Below are 15,536 nucleotides of genomic sequence, written 5' to 3'. Positions count from 1 at the left end.
AAACACACACACACACACACAGAACAGTTTTAAAAATTGCATTTTACATAATAGTTGTATGGTATCAATTGCATAGTGTAGGACCCTCTTCATCTTTCTAAAAGTTAAGGCTTACATTTTATACGCAAGCTATTCTTGTCTCAAAAGATCAGGAAATATTTTATATTATTTTTCCCAAATTACTACATCTCAACCAGTACCAATTACCTTTCAACTCCACTGGTTCAACAGTTTTTCTCTGGCATTTGAATGTTTCATATTCTTGCCTAGGGGAAGACAGAGAAGCAATGGAACTTGTGTCTCACATTTCCTTTTAAGCACCATATATGAGATTTCTTCAGACTTGCTTTATTTGTTACTGTCAAAACATTAATTAGTTTATAAGATAAAGCCCATAATTAAAACAATAAAAGAACAAACACACCCTTTCTTGGTAATCTTAGACATGTAAAATGGTTTTTAATAATAGAAATTGTGCTAATGGCCAAGAATCACAGAAAACTTACTGTTAAAATGAGTGTAAACACAGCACCCTCTAAATTTCTCTCCAGAAAGTCAAAATGATATAAGATTAAAACCCTGTGAGTAATATGTGAAACTTATAAGTTCTCTGTACTATGATTTCAGGTGCAAAGCGTTTTAGTTTCAGAGCAAATCTTCCTTCTCTGTAAAGTTTTTCTCCAGGCTGCTTTAATATCCGTGTTTCTCAAGCTTTAGATAAAAGTATTCATCATGGGAACCACAATGGTGTAAAACACAGAGGAGATTTTCCCCTCATCCAGGGACCCAGCTGATGAGGGTTTAAGACACATAAATTCCCCTGATCCAAAGAAGAGAGAGACAGCAATGATGTGGGAGCTGCAGTTGCTGAAGGCTTTTGACCTGCCCTCAGAAGAGCTCATGTTTAGGATACTGGAAATAATAAAAGCATAAGAAATTAAGATTGTGAAAGTAGGCACAATGACATTGATGACTGCTGCAATGAAAATCTCCAGCTCAGTGACATAGGTGCTAGTGCAGGACAGCTGTAATAAAGGCTGCACATCACAAAAATTAGTGGTTGATGATGTTTTTATCACAGAAGGTCAATCTCAAGACACATCCAAAATTGACCATGGAACCAGAAAATGCCACCAGGTAGGAACCACGGATAAGGTAGGAACACACATTAGGGGACATGGAAATATTATAGAGCACTGGACTGCATATGGCCACATAGCAGTCATAAGCCATCGGTGTCAACATGTAGCATTCAGAATTAATGAAAACATAATAAAGTAGAGCTGACTCATGCATCCAATGTAAGAGATAATATTCTTGCTCAGTACAAAGTTCATCAGCATATTAGGGGTAATCACAGAAGAGTAACAGAGGTAGACGAGGGACAAATTAAAAAGGAAAAAGTACATGGTGTGGTGAAGATGTGAATTCAATTCAATGAGAATTATCCCCAAATTTCCCAATGCCATGACCGCATACATAATTAGAAACAGAAGAACCAGGCGTATTTGTAAATTCAACTGCTCTGTTCAATCCATCAGTATGAATTCAGTCACAAAAGAGCCATTTGTTGGACCCATTCTATAGGAGATATTGTAGACAGAGGGAAAACCTTGTCATTAGAAAATGCTGTAGATATTCCAAATTCTTCATCTTCCACAAGCCTGAAATTTCTGCTGGGAGACAGTCAAATGCATTTTCCTGAAAATCTTAGAATCTGCCTTTCATTCTTGGTAGATATTGAATGACTTTTGCTACCTCTTACTGGTGTCATCAACATTAAATACATTTAAGTCCATCTCCAATTTAGCCTACATAGCTAAAGCTAGTGTGGTCATAGGCAAAAAGGATTTAGAGAAACGAAGGGAAAGAAGATAGGCTTCTTCTCTCCTCTCGCTTTAAGGTTTCACTTTTTGTTGACTACTGAAACCGAAGCCAGATTCCTCATTACCCTGGTGCTTAAACTATTAAACTTAGAAGCATGAACACTCCTTCTAATCTAAAGCAAAAATAGAGTCCAGAAATATGTGCTCCTGCCGAATGTCATGAGAAAATTCTTAAATCTAGAGCAGTAAGAGCCCTCTCCAATGAGATGAAACTTTCTATTTAAACTACTGCAGACCCCATGTCAACTGATTCTGAACATAGTTGGCTCCCTTTCCAAAGATATTTTTCTACCTATTTCATTTTAACTTGTAGGATTGCAGAACATGGGATGGAAACAGCATATTTTTCATCACTTAGCTTTATCTGGAAAAATGAACACATTATGCTAAAGAAGATAAGGAACTACTGGTAGAAAAATACTGAATGATCTCACCTGTTAACATTGCCATAAGCATAGAATAGAGAATGCTCTACTGAGAACAGTGGAGAGAAAATCAGATGGTATTGGCCCAAGAGTCAGAAGTTCCAATTATTCAACAAGATTGGATTTAAGAGATCTATCATGCTATACATTACCAAGTGACTTCTGTATTATACTAAATATTTAATAAAAGGAAATATCCTTTCTTTTCTTTTCTTTTTTCTTATTTGTTGTCAGAGTGATGTACAGAGAGGTTACAGTTTCATACGTTAGGCCTTGGGTACATTTCTTGTACTACTTGTTACCTCCTTTATATGGTCACTAAATATATACACGCAAAAACACAAGAATACATAATTGTAGCTATGAAGTATGCTAATCAACTTGGTTGTGGAGTCATTTCGCAACTTATGTGTTAATCAGATGATCAAATTGGGCATCTCATGCAACTGATATGTCTCTTGTAAGCTTATTTCCTCAAAGATATACATCCAAAATTTACATGGTAGAAATAGACCCCAAAGTGCTAAATATAAAAGAAATTATGCTATCAACAGGTTTTCAACTTACACTCCTTAAGTGAGAAGAACAATGCTTATTCATAGTTGTTATGTATTCATGCTCTCGCTCATGGAAACATGGAATCTCCTTCTATTAGATTCCTTTGTTTTGAAGAGAAAAACACACTTAATATCTTATATTTCCTGGAAATCTGTCAGCGGGGACCTAATGTATAATAATTCTGTTCCCTAAAATATGACAAAAATAAACATCAATTCTTTTGATCACTTTGCCACTTTAAGAGATAACAGAAGATTTTGCCCAGGTTCAAAGTAATTGAAAGTCTTGGTTATAAGCAAACCACAGCTTTCTCAAACTCTTTCCAGCAAACAGATGCCAAGTCTTAAAAGGAAAGCTTTGGATTATATTCACAACTACATGTAGTAGCATGAAGAATTGCCAAGGGAATTGTTTTCTTATGTTTTTTCTCAGTGTTTTCTCAAGCTTTACCTTCTCACTGGGGATTGTCCATCCTTCAGGGTAGAGCTAATATTAGACTTTCCCTCTCATTGTGGATTTCCCATTCCTCAAAGTAGAGCAAATATTAAACTATCTTCTTTCCCTCACCAGATCACTTCAGGAAAATCTATGTCACTGTTTTCTGCTTTTATGATTGTTTCTTTTTGTTGAGCTTATTTTATTTTATTAATGTTTAATTTTATTATCTTTAAGTAGTTGTACAAAGGAATTGCCACTGAACAAATAGTTTTTGAATACACTGAGTCATGATCAATGGCATTCCTTTCAATATTGTCACCCATCCCTCACTCCTCACCCCATCCTTCATTCATCTTAATGTTGCAGGATATACACTGTATTATTGTCTACATTTCTCACTCTTCTCCTCTTCACTTGTCTACCCATTTCCCCTTGACCCCACCCCACCCCTGTCAAGTTCCCACTTCTTGGGTTTCTATTTTTCTGAATATTGATTTTGCCGAATTTTGATTTTGCCTTTCCAGGCAGCTTCACTATGTGAGATCTCCTTTGAATGTACCATATTTCAGTTAATACATTTCTATACCAGCCAATATAGTTACTTAGGAGTTTGTAGGCTAAATTGATTTTCCACATACAAGGGTAAAGATGGATTCTTTGTCTCTTTGGGCCTGACTTACATCACTTAACAATATTTGCCAGCTGTACATAGGATAACGGCCTAATATCCAAAGCATACAGAGAACTCTAAAAACATAAACCTTCAAAAACCCAACAGCCCAATTAATGAATAGTCCAGTTTGCTAATGGGAGTTTTCTAAGAAGAAACAAAAATGGTCAATAGACACATGAAAATGTGATCAGTAACTGTCCTTCCTATTTCTATTTTAAATATTTGAAAGGACAATAGATACAGAAAATTTATTGTCTTCATTGTGATCTAGTGTATTCTCTCTACAGGCAAGCAGTGTTTCCAAGGATCAGCAAGTTTTTTTTGTTTTATTTTCCTGCTTTTGTTTCCCATGGTGCTATGTATTCACTTGCCATCTCCTTATGTATGATAGACAAACTCATCCCTAGATTCCTCATCAATGTTTTCTTTAAATATTTTTCATTATCAATTCTGGGTTTTAGTTTAGGGTCTGACCTCAGGTGGACTAGACAGGTCCTCTACTTATTTTTTTCCCACAGTTCCAGGATTTTTTTTGAAACACAAAAGAATCTATTTTTGGTAAACTGGATAATTTTGTCTTGAATTCATAATTAGGCAGAGAATTTGGCCCTGTAGGTCACTCTCCTGTCATCTTTTCCCTGCCACAACTTCCCCACAACTTTCCCTATTGTCTCCTTGTCAGTCCTTGGTAGGACAGTTTCTCTACTCCTGGGGAATCACCTAGAAGACACCCCGTGTAATGGTGTGTGAATCAGGTCTGATTGTTAGGAATGGTGAAGAGGCTGTTTTGAGTGTTGTGACTTGGATCCAGGCCTTCATTCATTGGTGATATTTACAATGAAGCAACAAAAGAAAAGAAAGTCTTGAAGCCTGTGGCTGGTATATCATGTGGGTAACTTTAGCTATTCCAGTGGATGACATAAGATAGCCAAAGTTTCTTACCTCCAGTCCATCCACAGGAATCCAGAGGTAGAGAGGTTCAAGGGGAAGAGTGCTATCCTGAAGCACAGATCAGGCACTATGCCCAGACCTTGATTTCAGGCTCTAGGTCTGTGAAACACACACACACACACACACACACACACACACACACACACACACACACGGGGGAAGACACTTTTTGGAGATAGAATCAGTCTATTTAGCCAGACCTGTACACCAGAATAGAACATTCTGATCTTGCTTCTCTATGGAAACTCCTTCCATGTGTGGTCAGCTCCATAGCAGAGAGAGTTAATGCCTGCGGATTCCCATATTTTCACACAAATGCCAGGTGCCTCAACATATTCTCTCATGGTGGTCTTGGAGTACCCACATGGGTCCTCAGTGTGTCTAAGGTTTAACATTCATGTCACTTCTTGCCTTGGACCAGCCTGCTGCCAATGACATGCCTAAGCCACTCACATTGCAGGGATTGAGAGAAAGAGGCCATTATTATGGAGACTGAGGCAGTATAGAGTGGGTGAAAACTCAATGTGTCTTGTATGGAATTTCTAACATGTTGCCTACCCATCAGTGGCATGCATGGATGTGTATTTGTGTTCTTGGTTAAGGATGGCCCTTCTATGAAGAGGTGAAGTCCTGAATTTAGTGAGCTGTAGGGTGACTATGCCCCAAAAATCTTCCATTCGGGGAGTTTCCAATGTGGACGACAGCCACTCATCTTTCAAGTGGTTCCCCTGATGGATCCACCCTGTCTTCCTATCCTGGTGTCTGTTTACCATCCTGAATGTCTCCTGATCCTTGACGTTGTACAGGATGTGTGTAGGAATTAACCTTATTAACCCACTCTTGTAGGTGTCCCAAATTTTCCCCAACCTCCTGTTGGATATGCAGCACCAAAGTAGGACTGGATTCTTTTTTTTTTTTTTTTTTGGCCAGTCCTGGGGACTGGACTCAAGGCCTGAGCACTGTCCCTGGCTTCTTCTTGCTCAAGGCTAGCACTCTGCCACTTGAGCCACAGCGCCCCTTCTGGCCATTTTCTGTATATGTGGTGCTGGGCAATCAAACCCAGGGCCTCATGTATATGAGGCAGGCACTCTTGCCACTAGGCCATATCCCCAGCCCAGGACTGGATTCTTGATTAGTGGTGGTGCCCACATGTCTGTGTGAATGCAGACTCCCTATGCCAAGGGATGGGTTGCTGTGCTCAGGTCTGCATACTAGACCACCTCTATACATACTTTATGGAGGGTCCTTCCTCCAGAATGTCCTGAAATGGTCAACCAGCTGTCTGTCTACTCATGACTTAGCAAGTGGTTAAGTTTACGACATTTTCCCACAGCTGATCTGTCCATACTAAGGCTTGAGTTTGGGAGTCGGAGGCCAGACCTCCCTAGGAAGTGTTGGCAATTCATTGAAGTATGTTTCTTCTATGAAAATATTAAGAAGAACTCTTATTAAGGTTATACAAAAATTGGTTATGTCCCCAAATTACAACATGTCAAATCATATTTCAGAAGATCCTTGTGTCTAGGCTAGAGCTATGTTCCAGGCTGGAGCTTATGATGAAGGTCATCGCTACGCCTTTAATAATATCAATGCACCTATGGAGAAACGTTGAACGAATGAATACAGAAAGATTCCAGCCTAGTCCTTACATTGCAGAATTCTCTAATACTTTCCTTTCTTTGTCTGGATAATTGTCATATTCAATTACAGCAAACTATACCAAATGGTCATCCCTTTAATTGAGACACATCATGGAGCATTTTCATATTTCTTTACTTTTTGAAAAATGAAAATATCTACCCTTAAAGAAGTTAGTGGTAATTTAACTGAAAAGTGTTAAATCATACCATATTATCAAATAAAATACAGAATACACATAAAATACAGAACTGAACTAAGAGATATTATAAGTGAAATGGAGGATGTGATACTGAATTGCTAAAAATGCTCAGAAAAGTGCCATGTATTTCAAAATGTAAACATATGGCTGATGTTATAAGAGGAAAAGTATTTAGTATCAAAGTAAAATAAAATGGAAAGAGAATCTAAATCCATATGTTGAAGTTGATGTCTGATACTCAAGCCTTTGTTACAAGGGAAGAGAAGGGACGGGAGAAGTGAAGGAAAGGAGAACCATTTGAAAGAAAAGCTATGAAATTTCACCCAAAGATATTTAATCTTAATATGGTTCTACAGAGTGGATCTGTCAATCTCAATACTGCCTAGGATGGTCTCAAACTCGGATTCCAGTGAACTTCTCCTAGGACTATAGTCACTTCCCAGAGCACTGACTAGTTAATGCATTTTTCAAGTTTTGATATGCAATTTATTTCAATGTCCAAGCACAAATAATATATTGTTAATAATTTTTAATGTGAAAGAAAGATTAGTCTAAAACTTTTGCATATAGATACACATTGAAATTTTATTCACAGGTGTCAAAACTTCCTTCAATTTAAACAGAGGTAAGTGTTTTACTGAAAATACATTTCATATGATCCTTATCATCAATAAATGTATTAGTTTTAATATATTTTTGTTTGTAAACTGGTTTAGCCACTCTGGCAAGCAGTATGGAGATTCCTCAGAAGGCTAAATATAGAACTCCCCTATGACCCAGTAGCCCCACTTTTGGGTATCTATCCAAAAGACCACAAACAAAATCACAGTAATTCCACCAGCACAACAATGTTCATTGCAGCACAATTTGTCATAGCTAGAATCTGGAACCAACCCAGATGCCCCTCAGTAGACGAATGGGTCAGGAAAATGTGGTACATATACACAATGGAATTTTATGCCTCTATCAGAAAGAATGACATTGCCCCATTTGTAAGGAAATAGAAGGACTTGGAAAAAATTATACTGAGTGAAGTGAGCCAGACCCAAAGAAACATGGACTCTATGGTCTCCCTTATTGGGAATAATTAGTACAGGTTTAGGCAAGTCATAGCAGAGCATCACAAGAGGTCAATCGCTATACCTTTATGAAGACATAAAATAATGGTAAGTGAAATGAACTCCATGTTATGGAAACAATTGTTATATCACAGTTGTAACTACTTTCATCTGTATCTGTAGCTTCTATTATTGATGATGTTCTTGTATCACCTTCCTGTGGTTGTACCTACACTATCTCTGTAATCTTATCTGAGTATATTGGAAAGCGTGTGTACTGGTATTAGAAGTAGGAAATTGAAAGGGAATACCAAAATTGAGAGACACAGGGTAAAAAAAGGGAAACAACTACAAAAGCAATACTTGCAAAACTGTTTGGTGTAAGTGAACTGAACACGTCATGGGGGGAAAGGGAAAGGGGGAGGAGGGAGGGGGTATGAGGGACAAGGTAACAAACAGTACAGGAAATGTATGAAACTGTATGTATGAAACTGTAACCTCTCTGTACATCAGTTTGATAATAAAAATTTGAAAAAAAAATAAAATATAAAAAAAATGTTTTTGTTTTTGGGCCTTGTTACCTCCTGTGTAGTCCCCTTTCACCCTCGAGCTTAAGCTGCCCGTCCCGCACCGCAGACAGCAAAGCTGGAGTGAGGGCTACGTGCAAGCCTTCGCGTGTGGCCGGGAGACCCCCCTCCCCCCAATCGCTAAGAATAAGGAGGCAGGACACATAGGCTGTCTCAGGAAAAATTTCTGAGAAATCCACCGGTTTACTCAGGGGAGTGGTTTATATGACAGTAATGGCGACAGGAAGAGAAGGGATCTGGAGTCACTATCGATAGGCTGATCTGGGCTCTTCATCACAGAAATGTCACAGAACTTCCCCCTGAGGCGGAGATCACAGCCCACAGGACCGCCTCCTGGGCCTGGCCCCGTGCCATTTTGACACACACATGTGGCTGAGGTGAAAGGCGGGGCTGGTCAGAGCAGCCTTTCCAGTTCCAGGCCCCGGGAAAAGGTAGGAGTGGCTAACAGCCATGCAGCCCCAGAGCAGGAGAAAGGGGCAGTCTCTCAGGACCTGCCAAGCCGATGCCCCAACATTTTGTAATGCATTATATTAGTTATAATGGTAAATTATTCTTGACATTATCCAATAAGATATTTTTAAATTTCAAATATATCTAACATTCTAAATATACAGATGACAAAAGCAGTAGTAGTCAAGAAATTAAGTAAAACAGCCTGTGTTTTAAGTACAGTTTGTGACTTTAGCATTATACAGATTGATATGGAGAAAAGTACAAGGAGAGTTCAGCATGACTAAGATACTTTTTTTCATGGAAAACTTTATTGGGTACATCTAAATTGGATAAAGTATTTCTAATGATTCAATATTTGATGTTTCCATGCTGGGAATTAATATTTTAAGATTCTTAACAAAAACTATCCATTCCTTTTCGAATACTGGTTGCCACACTAGCAAGTAAGGAATTCAAGATTTACAATAGGAACTAATATGGGTCCTTCTTGAAATCTAAAATGCACATGTACTCCTTCTGGACCTTCCAGTAAAGCTGCCTTTGACAATAAAAGGTGAAGAGTACATATATGCCCTTCAATAATAAATTGAATAATACTTTCAGAAGTAACTAGAATGTGGGGCACATTTCACCTTTCTCAAAACAAACAAAAATGACATATACCAAAGAAAAAAGTTAAGAAAAATAGAATTAAATGTAAAATAAATAGGATCTGATTCCATATTTGCCTTTTCATGGTTGGTAATAAAGAAGTCATGAAATCCTTATGCTCTTGTAGGGGTCTGTTATTCACTATGAAGCATATAAATTAGATATACTAAAAATACAGAAAAATAATATTAACAACACTGGAAAAGAAAAGCCAACTAAACAACACATGCTGTCATTTGTAGAGTCATATGTTTCTCAACAGAAAAAACTTTTAATTGATAAAGGGTAAAAAATGATTAAAATTTGTGACTGGTTGCCTCATTATTGCTTCTAAATATGTCTCCCCTTTGAATTTTTACCAGAATGTTTTTCAATCCCACTTTGACATCCTTGTTCCTCAAACTATAAATCAAAGGATTGAGCATGGGCCCAACATTAGTGTAGAAAACAGAAGAAAAGATTCCCTGCTCCATAGATCCAGAAGAGTATTTAAGATACATGAATGATGCACATTTTAAAAAAATAGCCATTGTGTGGGTAGTACAGGTACTGAAGGCTTTTTCTCTTCCTTGAGTGGATTTAATTTGGAGAATGGTACTGATGTTAAAAACATAAGAAATAAGATGGTACAACTGGTGATTGTGATGTTAATGCCTACAACAACGATAACATAGGTGCTCGTACAAGAAAGCACTAGTAGTGGTTGATGACCTCGACATTGCAAAACATCAGTCTAAGCATACAGCCCGTGTGGACCATGGCTCAGCAAAGCCCATTGTGTAGGCAGCAAAAGACAGACCGGAACAGACCTGTTGGGACACAGTTATCTTATACAATATGGCCACATAGCGATCATAGGACATCGAGGTCAACATGTAGCATTTAGATGTTACAAAAAAGAGAAAGAAAAAGAGCTGAAATTTGCACCCAATGTAGGAAATGACATTCTTCTTTAAGATGAAATTCATTAACATTTTGAGAGTGAAAACTGAAGAGTAACAGAGATCCGTAAGGGAGAGGTTGAAGAGGAAATAGTACATGGGAGTGTAGAGGTAAGCATTTAGAATAGTAAGAGTGATCAAGCCTAGATTACCCACTATGGTGATAATATAGATTATTAGAAATACGTAAAAGAGGGGTAGTTGGAGTTCTGGCTGATCTATTAATCCAGCAAGAATAAACTCAGTCAAGGAGTCATTTCCACCCAGTATTCTCATCATTGTAAATCTGAAATGACAGAGTAATGCATTAAGAGGTTTCCCAAATCCCCACCTTCAATCTCTCAATTATGGACAAGTGGTACAATTCAAGTATTTCCTTTTTGTTTATGATGTCTGAATGGCGAGTCTTATCCTACTTATCAACATTCTAATGACTCTATAGTTTTGTATTTTTACATGAGCTGACTGTGAAAAACCTTTTCTCTTGTCCTCTAGAGATTTAGGAAGTGGTGTGGCTAAAGTAAAACTCTCCCTACAGTTGTACTGAGTCTGTGGAGATGTGTCTCTCAAAAATCTTCAATTCTGATCCTTATTCATGTTTTCACTACTCTATTCCCTTCTGATCATCAAAATAATACAGGAAATTGCTGTAGAACAGAAAATCATACAGACATTCTTCCTAGAAAGGATTTCCTTAAATCAGTGATGTCTGTCCAAATGATAACAGGTATGGGGGAGAGATGTAGTAGCTTAATATTTATAATTAATCATAAAATCAATGTTTTTACTCACTTTTCTATGTGTTTTTCTTGCTAGATGGAAAACGAAGCAAGGTTGGTGAATGTTCTTTCAAAGATCTTACATGGAGATGTGAAATGAACACATGACATCAGTACAGGTGATATTTGTGCTGATGTTTCTGTACTTTTATGACATGCAAATTCTCTCTACATAAATCATATAAAGAAAAGAACAAATTTTCCCTCCACTGACACTCCCGTTTCCTTCATGTCACTTGGAGCTATTCTTCTTGGTCTTGCTACCCAACAAAAGATGAGGGCATGCACTGAGTTTAAGAGGAGATGCAGTGAGGCAGCAGAGCTACATACTATTGATTATTATTATTCCAGGGACTAATTCTCATTTTTCATTCATTTCATTGTCCACAGTGACCAAAAGTAATGGAGATGATATTAACTCACCTGGCTACAACTCAAGTAAATCAGTACTCATCTCTCTTACGAATCTCACCTGCCTTTGTTCAGTAGGATGAACTGGCTTTGGAATTGTTCATGCTGACCACATCCAGTTACAGAATCTTCCCCGTTGATTTGCAAAAATGTCATCATATAACATTAACAATTACGGTGCCTGAGAATAACCAGGAAATAGAAATCCAACTTGGAATAATAGATCGGCCAAAAGGAGAATAATAAAATTTCCAGACTTGCTGCCAAAGTTACAAAATCATCCATCATTGGAATTTGTTTAAGACTTCTAGTTCTTTTAGTCTTAATTAGAAAGTCCCCCAAAGAGCTCCTCTTAGTGTCTGTGTTTACCTCCTACTTTATGATAATAGCTGTGAACTTCCCAATAGGTATTTATAGTCTCCTGGGCATAAATGTTAGATGTCTGTGCTGTGACTGATAAAAATGAAAAGAAAATAAGTCATTACAATTTCTGCTAATCATACAGATAACATTTTAGTAAAAGTTTGTCTCTAATTATGACAGAGCAAATTTTTTCATCCTTGTTAGTGGGTTCTTGCTTGGAAAAAAAAACTGAATCTATTTTTATGGAAAAAACGTCAGGGGCACAGTTTAGTGGACCAAAATAGTGACTAGTCTCCTTAATGTTTTCATCAAGGCAAGCATTTCTTTTCCTTTATACTCTAACTAGAAAAAAAAGTCTGAAGCACTCAGATTAGTGTACTTATAATTTATGAAAGACTAAGTGAATACAGTGTGTTTCCTATAGTGTATTCCCATACTTCTCTCCTGTGTCATTAGAAATAAATTCCATTGTCATTCTGGTTGCAGTTAGTGGTCTCAGTGGAATATGTAAGAGGTAGCACACTGCTTCCCATGCACATTACAATCTAATTTTTCAACCCCACATGGAAAGTGAAATCAGTGATCTACTTTTTACTTAGAAGGAGATCACAGCAGTTCTGACATGAACACTAAATTTCTTTCTTTTCTCAGAGATTGGGTCTTTGAAGACCAAACTTACCTTCATGAGCTTATGTTGAAGGCCTAGCAGGGAACAAAATATCTACTCAGGCTAGCATACTATCTCCTACAGAGTGTACATTATTATATGTGAGCATTATATGCTGACAGCAATGGCCTCTGATTACTATATGGACATCTGTAATCGATTTCTCTATAACAGTGCCATGTCCCCCAAACTGTGTTGCTTTTTTAGACTTGGTTCCTTCTTCATGGAATTTTCTAGTGCTATGGCCCCTACTGAGTGTGACCTTCTGTGAGGCAAACACCATCAAACACTACTTGTGTGACACCCTCCCTTCATTGGAGCTCTCTCTTGTGGTCTATGTGTCAATGAACTGGAGGTTTTCATTATGATTGGCATCAGCATCCTTGTACCCAGTGTCACAATCCTTATTTACTAAGGTTTCATCCTCTTCCACATCTTCCATATCAGCTCCTCTGAGGGCAGGTCCCAAAGCCTCAAAACCACTTCTGCTATATCAATGAATGATGTCTTTTTATATCAGTCATTTCCCTTGGACGAACCCTTTAATCTAAACTTGAGGATGACTAGTATTAAAGCTACCTTGAGGAATACTCTGAGCAGGAGAAAATATTGATCCTGAACAATGTCATTCTCTGCTAATAGATAAAAAGCAGGAAATTTTGGTATATTTGTCCAAGTATTCTATTTTTTGCAGTTTTTTAAAAAAAATATTGGGGCTGGGGATATGGCGTAGTGGCAAGAGTGCCTGCCTCATATACATGAGGCCTTGGTTCGATTCCCCAGCACCACATATACAGAAAATGGCCAAAAGTGGCGCTGTGGCTCAAGTGGCAGAGTGCTAGCCTTGAGCAAAAAGAAGCCAGGGACAGTGCTCAGGCCCAGAGTCCAAGCCCCAGGACTGGCCAAAAAAAAAAATATTCTCAAGATAATGTACAGAGGGGTTATAGTTACATATGTAAGGTAGTGAGTACATTTCTTGTCAAACTGGTTACCTCCTCACTCATTTTTCTCCTACCTTCCTTCCTCCCCAATTCCCCATTCCTGAGGAAATAGAAAGACTTGGAAAAGATAGTAAGTGAACTGAGGCCAGATCCAAAGAAACACAGACTGCATGGTTTCCCTCATTGGTAAAAATTAGTCTAGTCCTAGCAAAAGATCACAATAGCTTCAATCTTTGAGAAACCGAGTGTCAAGAAGTTCCCCCCCCCCCCCGCCCCGGGGCTGGGGATATAGCCTAGTGGCAAGAGTGCCTGCCTCGGATACCCGAGGCCCTAGGTTCGATTCCCCAGCACCACATATACAGAAAACGGCCAGAAGCGGCGCTGTGGCTCAAGTGGCAGAGTGCTAGCCTTGAGCGGGAAGAAGCCAGGGACAGTGCTCAGGCCCTGAGTCCAAGGCCCAGGACTGGCCAAAAAAAAAAGAAGTCCCCCCCCAACACACACAGACACACAGACACACAGATACAGACACACACAAACACACACATACTGTGGTTGAAACTAAACCTGCTTGTACCCTCCTTGCAGCAAGTAGTTGTGTATAATTAAAGGCATAAGATGTTGAAGTGTCTCATCAGGTGGCAATTGTGACAAAAATGAAATTTGTTTATCTTTCATTGCTACTTTACAGAATAAGGAGTTATAACTGAAAACCACAGTCAATAGCTTAAAAATAACTTCCAGGGAGTGTGCAACATTAGGGTTAGGCTGCTCCTTTTTGAAACCAGAGGGATTGAAGTCTTGATTCTAGCACTAGTTTATTTTTCAGACACAGGAATAAATCTCCATGACAAACAAGCACCTAGATTTTTATTTTCTTTAAAGGAGAGTCGATTTCAAAGCCAAGAGTAATGTCTTACTTTTAACATAGCAGCACATTTAATATAGCTTTGACAGAAAAATCATATATGTGAGGATAAATCATAGTGTTTGTGTTAGTAATGTGGATCATACATTCTGAAATGAACCAAAAATTAAGCTAATTAACATTTCAATCAACTCTACAAACATATCTTCTATGTGTTTTTTTGATATGTGTGTATGTATAAGATTATTTTTAAAATGTATCCTGCTGGCAAATTTCAGTCAACTATTGAAGTATTTTTGACTATTGATAACAAATGTTCTATTATAAATACTAAGATTAAGCATTTTTCACAATTACATCTTTTTATCTTTTGGAATACAGCACCTGGGTTTTCATTCGCACTGACCATGGCACCCAGTATGCTACTCATTTCTTATTGCTAGCATAGAGATAGAGCAGCATTATTTAGTTTCCATTGTCTTGATTATTATGCTTAGCAGGAATTCCTCGAATTGTGAGATATACCCCTAAGACCTTGAGATATACTAGCTTCTTTACACCTTTAGAAGTCCAAATATTCAAGGATATTGGTAGGAAAATATCTGAAACCCATCTAGAGAAGGTTTAGGTGTTGCATTAAATAATTTTTCTCTCAGTACAGTTTTTTTTTTTTTTTTTGCCAGTCCTGGGGCTTGAACTCAGGTCCTGAGCACTGTTCTTGGCTTCTTTTTGCTCAAGACTATCACTCTACCACTAAAGCCACAGCACCACTTCTGGCTTTTTCTATATATGTCGTGCTGAGGAATTGAATCCAGGGCTTCATGTACATGAGGCAAGCACTTTATCACTAGGCCATGTGCCCAGCCCCTCAGTACACTTATTTTACACCCTACTAGGTTTGTTTATTTTGTGTCTTGGAGCACTAACTAAAACATTCTTATTGTATTTTACCTTCTTGTTTTAGACTAAAAAAGTGTATTAATGGTTCTAACACCTCCATATTCTATTCCATTTTGAGTACCTCACTCACATTAGCCTATTTCCCATAT

General features: G+C 38.0%; 2 pseudogenes; both read right to left on the bottom strand.

The window, feature by feature from the left end:
- Window positions 1–623: 623 nt before the first annotated feature.
- On the bottom strand, window positions 624–1,580 carry LOC125367003 (annotated as a pseudogene).
- Window positions 1,581–9,816: 8,236 nt separating this feature from the next.
- Window positions 9,817–11,807, bottom strand: LOC125367002 (annotated as a pseudogene).
- Window positions 11,808–15,536: the final 3,729 nt, after the last annotated feature.

This window comes from Perognathus longimembris, chromosome 18 (genome assembly GCF_023159225.1).
Source record: "Perognathus longimembris pacificus isolate PPM17 chromosome 18, ASM2315922v1, whole genome shotgun sequence".
NCBI classification, from domain to species: Eukaryota; Metazoa; Chordata; class Mammalia; order Rodentia; family Heteromyidae; genus Perognathus; species Perognathus longimembris.
The sequence above is the reverse complement of the archived record's forward strand: the minus strand, read 5'-3'. Positions and strand labels throughout refer to the sequence as shown.